Below are 9,944 nucleotides of genomic sequence, written 5' to 3'. Positions count from 1 at the left end.
TTTCAATTCCCAATATTCACCTCCCACCTGTGTGTATGACTACCTTTTGTTCTAAATTCATGAAAATTATTTTCCTAATTTCCAAATTTGCCCTTAGCCTTTAACAATATTTCCATGAACTCTTTTGTGAATTTCCCTTTTTATCCTTAGCCTTTCTCAATATTTCCATACCAATAGTACTCACAAATAATATTCACAACAACTTGCACACTAAAATAGTTTTGGAAAATGGTCTCGCCTTCAACGTACCACGACTACCTCGAAGTATCCAAACGTACAAAGTACGGGCTATAACAAAGACAAAGTCATGAAATCATAAAAGATCTGACAGCTGAAGAAGGCAATTGCAATGCCCTTCTTGACAAAGGAATTGCCAAACTTTGACTTATTGCGAATACAAGTACATGATAGAGGCCAATAATGAATGACTGGAGGGGCAAGAGTGCTTATCTCTGTTATATTCTTCCATTCTAAACTATACTATCAAGCCTGAATTATTTTGCTTGTTCAATTATGTGCTTTTTGCATACATTAATTCTGCAGGATAAAGAATCCCTGATTAACTCAAGAATTTGATAATTCTTTTATTTTACACAGGACATGAACTATAACATCAGGATACAAGGTTGATATCTTGGACATTTCTCAATAAAATATTTCAAGTTTTGAAATCTGGAAAGAAGAAAAAGGTTCAGAATATTCCATCATAAGCTACTCTAATTTACCAGAAGTACATAATCCACAAAAATTACTTATATTTACCAGGCTCTATGCATCAATATTCCTCCAACAAATTCTGTCAAACTCATCATGAATCATCGGCCACCAGAGAGAAAGGAGTTTGTTACAGATGTAGAGCCAGAATGTGCATTATCCGGCTTGACAAAATCACTAAAACCTCTGTGATTGTCAAATATTAAGCCAGCTGATGAAATTCCGAGTGCTGATAAATCTGGCAAGGCCACAACACCATCCAAGAACAACAATATTTGTCGCATGGTTGGCCTAAACGAGGGCTCTGAATGAGAGCAGAACAAGCCTAGCTTTAAGACCAACTCCACTTGCCCCGGAACAAAATCAATGAATATGTTTATATCAGCAGCCTCAAGAATATCACCCCTATTCCAGCACGAGAACACCCAATCGACCAAAATCAGATCATCACTGTCTTTCTCGTTGTATGGGCCTCCTACCACAGACAACTTCAAGCAGAAAAGCCCCAAAGGAAAATACATCACTACTTGGTGTTGCCCTTCCATTTCTAGTATGCTCTGGTGCAAGGTAACCAAGAGTACCAGCTACACAAGTAGATTGAGGATCAGTCCCATGCCGATATAGCCTCGCGAGTCCAAAGTCTCCTAACTGTTAGGATTTGAATCCCAAATCCGACCTTTGTAAGCAGGTTCCCAGGAAAGATTGGAGAGTCACAGCTGGACCACTTAAATACCAACCTCCTTAGACAGAACCTACTTACGCCGTGATGTAAGCGAAGAATAAATAGCACACACAGATTTATAGTGGTTCACCCAATGTGAGAGCTACGTCCACGTTGCTGCTGCAGATCTTATTAAAGAAGAAATATTACAAGTGTTTACAACACTCAACCTCACAACCCCAATCCCAATTACACTCAAGAATGTTTTTACTAAAAAATTCTCTCAAAGACTTCTCTTATTTAATCCTTTCACTAAGAGTATTTCTCTTAGATTTTTTCTCTCTTTGGGATGTGTTGTCTTCTTCAATTTTTGGTGTAACTAGCAAATGAGAAAGCTTCCCTATTTATAGGTATGAGATGAACCTATTGATGTCATTAGTGACTCAAGCAAGCACTTGACAATTTTCCAAAGACAAGGAAGATGTTTTCTTCCTCAAAACAAGGGAGATGTTTTCTTCCTTAAAATGAGGGAGGTGTTTTCTTCCTTAATATGAGGGAGGTGTTTTCTTCCTCAAAATAAGGGGATGGACCCAACAAATCTCCCACTTGAAGACTAATTTTAATTTGTCTTCACACTTTGATCGATGCAGCAGCTCTTTCCTAGTTTCATACTTCGTGCAGGCCAACTGAAACTGAGCATTGCTTCAGTTTGTCTATCGTCACTGCCTTTGTCAGCATGTCTGCTGGATTCTGACTCCCTGCGATCTTCTCAAGCACTAATGTTTCATCTTCCAAAGCTGATCTAATGAAATGGTACCGGAGTTGTATGTGCTTCGTTCGAGCATGGTAGACCGGGTTCTTTGCCAAATGAATGGCACTTTGGCTATCACAATATAGCACACTTCCCTCGTGGTCCTGATCCAATTCCCGCAGAAAAGATTGTAGCCACATCATTTCCTTTGTGGCCTCCGTCACAGCAACGTACTCAGCCTCACAACTAGAGAGAGCTACTATCTTTTGCAACTTGGAAACCCAAGAGATTGCAGTACCTCCGAAGGTGTAAACATACCTGGATGTGCTCTTTCTGCTATCAACATCACCACCGTTGTCAGCATCAACATACCCTTGCAATCCTGTTTCTGATTTTCAGAAATACAGAGCTGAACTCGAGCTGCCTTTCAGATATCTAAATTTCCACTTCACAGCCTCCCAGTGTTGCTTTCCCGGATTGCTCATAAATCGGCTGACAACTCCCACTGCATGTGCAATGTCTGGCCTTGTACATATCATTGCATACATAAGACTACCGATTGCATATGCATAAGGTATCTTGTCCATCTGCTTCTTCTCATCCTCGGTTTTCGACGACTGATCCTTTGACAACCGAAAGTGTCCAGCCAAGGTAGTGCTTACTGTCTTGGCATCATGCATGTTGAACCTTTTGATAACTTTCCTCACATATTCTTCTTGTGAGAGTTTGATGCCCTCCTTGCTTTGGTCGATTCTCATCCCAAGGATTTGCTTTACAGCTCCCAAATCCTTCATTGCAAACTCTTCCGATAACCCTTTTTTCAACCGATCAATCTCCTGTAGGTTTGCTCCTACGATTAGCATGTCGTCGACATAGAGTAGAAGTATCATGTACGAGTCTTCAAATTTCTTGAAGTAACAGCAGTGATCTGCCTCGCACCTTGAAAAATCAGCTTTCTTCATAAGGTTGTCAAACTTTAAATACCACTGTCTTGGAGCCTGTTTTAGTCCGTACAGACTCTTTTGAAGTTTGCACACCAGATTCTCCTTTCCTTTGACTTTGAATCCCTCCGGCTGTCGCATGTAGATTTCCTCGTCTAGATCACCGTGAAGAAATGCAGTTTTCACGTCCATCTGTTGCAGATGTAGATTTTCCTTTGCTACCAGTCCAAGAACAGTTCTGATAGTCACCATCTTGACTACGGGAGAGAAGATCTCCGTATAGTCGATGCCTTCTTTCTGTTGAAATCCCTTTGCAACCAACCTTGCTTTATAACGCTTGCTTCCATTGGGTTCTTCCTTTATTCGATAAACCCATTTGTTTTGCAATGCCCTCTTATCCTTTGGCAACTCGGCTAACTCCCATGTATGATTTGCCAATAGTGAATCTATCTCATCTTTCATTGCCAGCTCCTACTTAGTCGATTCATCGACTTGCATTGCTTCTTCATAACATTCCGGCTCCCCTCTATCAGTGAGTAGAATGTAGTTGAGGGATGGAGAGTACCTGTGAATCGGCTTCCTGATCCTGGATGATCTACGCAGTTCTGTGATTGGCGTTTGTTTATTTGTTTTAGAATCAGCACCTTCTCGGATTGTTTGTTCCTCTGCCTCGGCTGTACCTGGCTGCGGCTCAGGTGTCGGGAAGTCCCTCAAATCGACTATTTCTGATTCCTTGTAATTTTTTTGCAACTTGTCTTTGTACAGTACCTCTTCGTTGAAGACAACATTCCTGCTTCGGATGATCTTCCGATTTTGTTCATCCCAAAATCGGTAACCAAGCTCGGTGTCACCATAGCCAATAAAGTAACACTTCTTTGATTTTGGATTAAGCTTGCTTCTAGCCGTATCATTCATTATGAACATATGATAAGCAGTCGAACACTTTCAGAAATAAAAGATTTACCTTCTTGCCACTCCAGACTTCTTTTGGAATTCTGAAATCCAAGGGAACTGACGGTCCTCGGTTAATTAAGAAAGCTGCGGTATTGACTGCATCTGCCCAGAATGTCTTGGGCAGTCCAGAGTGTATTCTCATACTCCGAGCACGCTCGTTCAACGTTCGGTTCATTATTTCGGCTATTCCATTTTGTTGCGGCGTTCCAGGAATAGTCTTCATCATCTTGATCCCATTATCGTCACAGTACCATTTGAAATCACCATCGGTGTATTCTTCGCCGTTGTCGGACCTCAAACACTTCAAATTGAGGTTTGTTTCATTCTCGACCATGGCTTTCCATCTTTTGAATACACTAAACACATCGGATTTATTTTTCATAAAGTAAACCCATACTTTCCTGGTTGAATCATCAATGAAGGTCACGTAGTAGTGTGATCCTCCAAGAGAGGGGACAGTGGTAGGTCCCCACACGTCTGTGTGCACCAATTCTAGCTTCTCGACCTTCAACTCTCTGTCTGCATTTGAGAAGCTTACTCGCTTTTGTTTTCCGAGAATGCAGCTCTCACACGTATGAAGGTCCACCGTCTTCAGCTCCAGAATTAAGCCATTTGTCACCAACAGCTTCATCCCTTTCTGGCTGATATGCCCCAGCCGACAATGCCACAAATCTGTCTTCTTTGTGTTGTCAACCACAGCAACAGTATCACGACAACTAGTCGTCATGTAAAGAGTGTCAATCTTATTTCCTCGGCCAACTACCATAGCACCTTTCGCCACCTTCCAAGACCCATTACCAAAGTTGAGATCATATCCCTCATCATCAAGCTGACCTACTGAGATCAGGTTTCGCATCAGCTTTGGAACATGTCTAACTTTTGTAATCTTCCACGAGGATCCATTTGTCATCTTCAAATTAATGTCTCCCGTGCCAACAACGTCTAGCGGCTCTCCATCGGCTAAATAAACTTTGCCGAGATTCCCAACCACGTAGTTTGTCATTATATCATGGTGTGGGGTGGTATGAAAGGACGCTCCTGAGTCAAGCACCCAAGAGTCTATCGGGCTGTCAACCGATAGCAACAACGCATCGCCAATGTCTTCCGTAGCAGCGTTGATTCCAGCCCCCTTGTTGTCCTCCTTCTTTGGCGCCCTGCAGTTCTTCTTGAGGTGACCTGGTTTTCCACAGTTCCAACACTCAAGTGTTCGTCCTGGTCTGGATTGACCCCTGCCATTCCTTGACTTCGATCTGCCCCTATTTCGGTTGTAGTTTCTGTCATAATTTCTGCTTCTGTTTTCAACATTAAAAGCAGAACTCGTTAATGCCTCTCCAGAATCTTTCCTGCGCACCTCCTCAGCAAGGATACGATCCCTAACATCGTTGAACTTTAGTTTGTCACTGCCGACAGAATTACTAACTGCTGCTCTCATTGGCTCCCAGCTATTTGGTAGGGATGCCAACAAGATTAGAGCTTGCACTTCATCATCGAAATCAATTTTTACCGATGACAATTGGTTTACAATGGTATTGAATTCATTTACGTGTGCAGCAACATGAGCATTTTTTATCATCTTTAGATGAAATAGTTTCTTCATGAGAAATACCTTATTATTTGCCGAAGGTTTCTCATACATGTCAGACAATACCTTCATCATATCTGCGGTGGTCTTCTCCTTTGCCACGTTGTGAGCAACGTTCTTCGATAGCGTCAGCCGAATGACACCCAGAACTTGTCTGTCGAGGAGATCCCAATCTGCTTGCTTCATCTCCTCTGGTTTCAGACTCAGAGGTTCATGAAGCTTTCTGCCATATAAATAATCTTCAATTTGCATTCTCCAGAACCCAAAATCTGTACCATCGAATTTACCGATGCCGTGCGTCGTACCATCTTCGCCTCCCATCGTTTCTAAATCACAACACAACCTGTTGCTCTGATACCAGTTGTTAGGATTTGAATCCCAAATCCGACCTTTGTAAGCAGGTTCCCAGGAAAGATTGGAGGGTCACAGCTGGACCACTTAAATACCAACCTCCTTAGACAGAACCTACTTACGCCGTGATGTAAGTGAATAATAAATAGCACACAAAGATTTATAGTGGTTCACCCTCAATGTGAGAGCTACGTCCACGTTACTGCTGCAGATCTTATTAAAGAAGAAATATTACAAGTGTTTACAACACTCAACCTCACAACCCCAATCCCAATTACACTCAAGATTTTTTTACAAAAAAAAAAAAATCTCTTACTTAGGCCTTTTACTAAGAGTATTTCTCTTAGATTTTTTCTCTCTTTGGGATGTGTTGTCTTCTTCAATTTTTGGTGTATCTAGCAAATGAGAAAGCTTCCCTATTTATAGGTATGAGATGAACCTATTGATGTCATTAGTGACTCAAGCAAGCACTTGACAATTTTCCAAAGACAAGGAAGATGTTTTCTTCCTCAAAACAAGGGAGATGTTTTCTTCCTTAAAATGAGGGAGGTGTTTTCTTCCTCAAAATAAGGGGATGGACCCAACACTAACCTACCATTTAGTTCACCATCCAACATGGCATTGCTGGTCTTAATATCTCTATGTACCATTATGTGGTCACATTCTTCGTGTAGGAAAAATAGTCCGGAAGCTACACCTCTAATAACTCTGAATCTTTGGTTCCAATCAAGGGTGAATTTTGGTTGGTCGTATATATACTTGTCTAGACTTCCATTAGACATGTATTCATAAACCAAAAGTAACTCCCCTTTTCGCCTGCAATAACCCAAAAGTGGTACAACATTCCTGTGTTGTATACGACCTATGCTTACAATCTCCGAAACAAATTCCTTCATCCCTTGTCTTGATTCATGGGATATCTTCTTGACAGCTATCTCAAGTTGGGTGATAGGAATTACTCCTTTGTAAACTTTACCAAATCCTCCAGCTCCCAATAGCTCCTTTTCTCTGAATCCCTTAGTGGCAGTGTACAAATCTTTATACTTGAACCTTTGTAGTCTATACTCGCATTCCCAATCTTCAAGAAGTTCTTCATACTTCTTCCTTCTTACATAATAAACCACCACTGATGTTGCTACAACAAGTGAAACCAAAGAGATCAACGGCAAGCCAATCGTTACAAATCTTGATGTCCCTTTGCGCCGATGTTGAGAGAGTAGAGAGAGTTCTCGAGCTTCCCCATTTGTCCTGAAGCTCCATCCCAAGATGTAATGATGTGTTGGGACTGAACCAGTTGATGATGAAAAGCCAACATACATGGTCTGATGAAGAATTGGTGAAAGATCATATTTCAAAGTCAAAAGTGACCCAACTGGTTTTCCCACATGTAATGGAGCTAATGTTACATTAATTTGCTTAGTGTTGCCATCATAATCAACCCAAACTTGCATTGGCTGGCCACTACTTAGAGTCAAGTTCTGAAACAAGCCAGTACCATCAAAATAACTTGCTGGATGAGATGCTACAGACCTCAATCCATTTATATCAATTCCAACATGATTGTCATTGATATCACCAAAATCCTCACTATAGATTGTATCAAGCTCAACTCCCACAACATGGTTTGATTTATTCCGATTATTGGCTGAGTTAAAAAGGCAAAGATAGTGATTTGCTACAGCTCCCCGAATTCCTCTCTGTGGCGCGATAACGAAAACCAGTCCGTGACCACTCAAATATCCATAATCAGACTTTATGGCGAACACAAAGGTTGTGGAGAAAGAAAATGCAGAATCATTAGGTGAATTCTTGAAATAAATTTTATCTTGATAGAAAGCATGGCCCTGATCCTGTGTTGTAGAATTTGTTAAATCCAAAAGGCCATTAGATGTGAGCTCAGCTACGCCATCCAAGCTAAGAATCCCTGATGGGAATTGACTGTAAGTGAATCCATCAGCTGCTGCAAAACCAACTAAGAAGAGAACCACTAGTATAACAAGGTTGCAGAACATTGCCAATTTCTTGATTGGGATAATATTTTGACCAAATGCAGCTTTGTTCTGCTGTTTACTATAAGACAATGCTTTTAATGCCATCTACTGTAATAAATAAAGGAGTCCTCCTCCGCAGTGGCGGATGCAACTCCTAGGGTCCGTTTGGCCATTTTTCACTTTTTCTCGGAGTATGTTTTCACTTTTTTTGGAAATCAACGTTTGGTCATGAAAATTCCAAATACAACTTGAAGTTGTATTTGGAATTTAAAAAACACCAAAAACTTGTTTTCACTTTGTTCACTTTCAATACATTCAAACAACCAAATATTCTTTGCAAAAACTATAACCAAACACAACTTCATCCTCAACTCCAACTTCAACTCTAACTCCAAAATACCAAATAAAATGAAAAATATATGGTTTTCATGGCCAAACGCCTACTTAGTATTTGAACCCAATATTTTCGATACAGTGCATTTATATACATGTGTATGTGAAAACTCATTAAAATATACGTAATAAATATGAAATTTGTAACCATTTTAAAAGTACAATGAGCTCAGTATTAAAATCATTATAACTCGGCCCTTTGATAGGAAGTAGAAGCGTTATACTATTTGCATGGAATCCTATATAAATTACATACATTGTTTGGTTGTTTATTTCGACTGCATAACACTCAATAGTATTTGTACCATGTTTGATTGGTTTTTCCTTTTCCAAATAAATAATACATGTATAAGTTATGCAGAAATTAATGTGGAATAGAATGAGCAATAGGAATGGGGGGTTTTTCCGATTTCCCGCTCGATTCATGTACCAGCATTGAGATCGATTAATCCGGATTCATGCAGGAAAGTCACACTTTGATAGTAAAGCATGTTGGAAATAGAACCATGTGTTGGACGAGAAAGACCTTTCTTTATGATACTACGTGAAATCTTGTTAGATCATGCCTTAGAAAATTAATAATAAGATATATGTATTATCTTGTTCATGTATTAGGAATGAAGACAAAAATTGGATTAGATTAAAGTAAAATTACTAAACTAGGTACATGCCAGAACAAAAGAATCTATAAATATCTATGCAATTTATAATTTTATGAATGCAAGTTGAGTGAAGTAACGAATAATCATTTCCTCACTTATCTTCAAAGAAAATTTGAGTAATTTGAGAGTGCTTCTCCTTCCCAGATTTTTTGGTATCAGAGTTGAGTCAGGTTGTTTTGAGCAGGGGCGAATTTGTGTGTAAATTTTGGATCACGTGAACACATGGTCACCCGACTAATCTCGATATATTATGTGTATAATTCTGAAAATATATCTAATAATAATTAAGTGAACACATGGTCATAATAGGTTGAGTGGAGCACTGGTCAAAGGTTATCTTTGTGTTCTAAAGGTCACAGGTTCAATCGCCAACTCGGGCAGCTTTTTAATTTTTGTCATTATTTTCTAAAGCAATGGTGAACACATCCTCATGAAATCCTGGATTCGCTCTGGTTTTGAGAGACCTATAGAGAAGCAAAAATTCTTGTAAGATTTGAAAAAATAAAAAATTATCCTAAGGTTATAATGAAGACTAAAGACGAGTCATGTAATGAATCCAATTTGGAAGAAGAAGAGTGACAATTAAGAAGAAATTTACACAGATGAAGATGATTCTGAGAATGACTTAGATTACACACAAGATAAAGTGTTACCGAATAGAACAATGAGTTTTAATGAAGAAGTTTATGGAATGGCTCCTTGTAAAGTGAATCCTTCTAAAATTATTTGTTGTTGTAGAACTTAAAAGGTTTTCTATATTTGCAAAGTGAAAAAAAAATATTTGAGAAAATGATGAAGAAGAATTACTCTTGCCATAAAGAAATCTCCAAAAAAGAAGAATAGTACTGAAGGGGAAAGTTTTGATGAAACTGATTATGTGTCTTCTAAAGCAGAATCAATAAAAATGACTACCTGTTATGATCCAAATCTGAACTTAGGTCATG

The 9,944-nt window shown here is 39.4% G+C and overlaps 1 pseudogene; it reads right to left on the bottom strand.

Annotated features, from left to right (window-relative positions):
- Positions 1–751: 751 nt before the first annotated feature.
- On the bottom strand, positions 752–8,641 carry LOC132630426 (L-type lectin-domain containing receptor kinase IV.1-like; annotated as a pseudogene).
- Between the last annotated feature and the right edge of the window lie 1,303 nt (positions 8,642–9,944).

The sequence above is a fragment of the Lycium barbarum genome, chromosome 3 (genome assembly GCF_019175385.1).
Source record: "Lycium barbarum isolate Lr01 chromosome 3, ASM1917538v2, whole genome shotgun sequence".
Taxonomy (NCBI): Eukaryota; Viridiplantae; Streptophyta; class Magnoliopsida; order Solanales; family Solanaceae; genus Lycium; species Lycium barbarum.
Note: the sequence above shows the minus strand (reverse complement) of the source record. Positions and strands in the feature narration are given on the sequence as shown.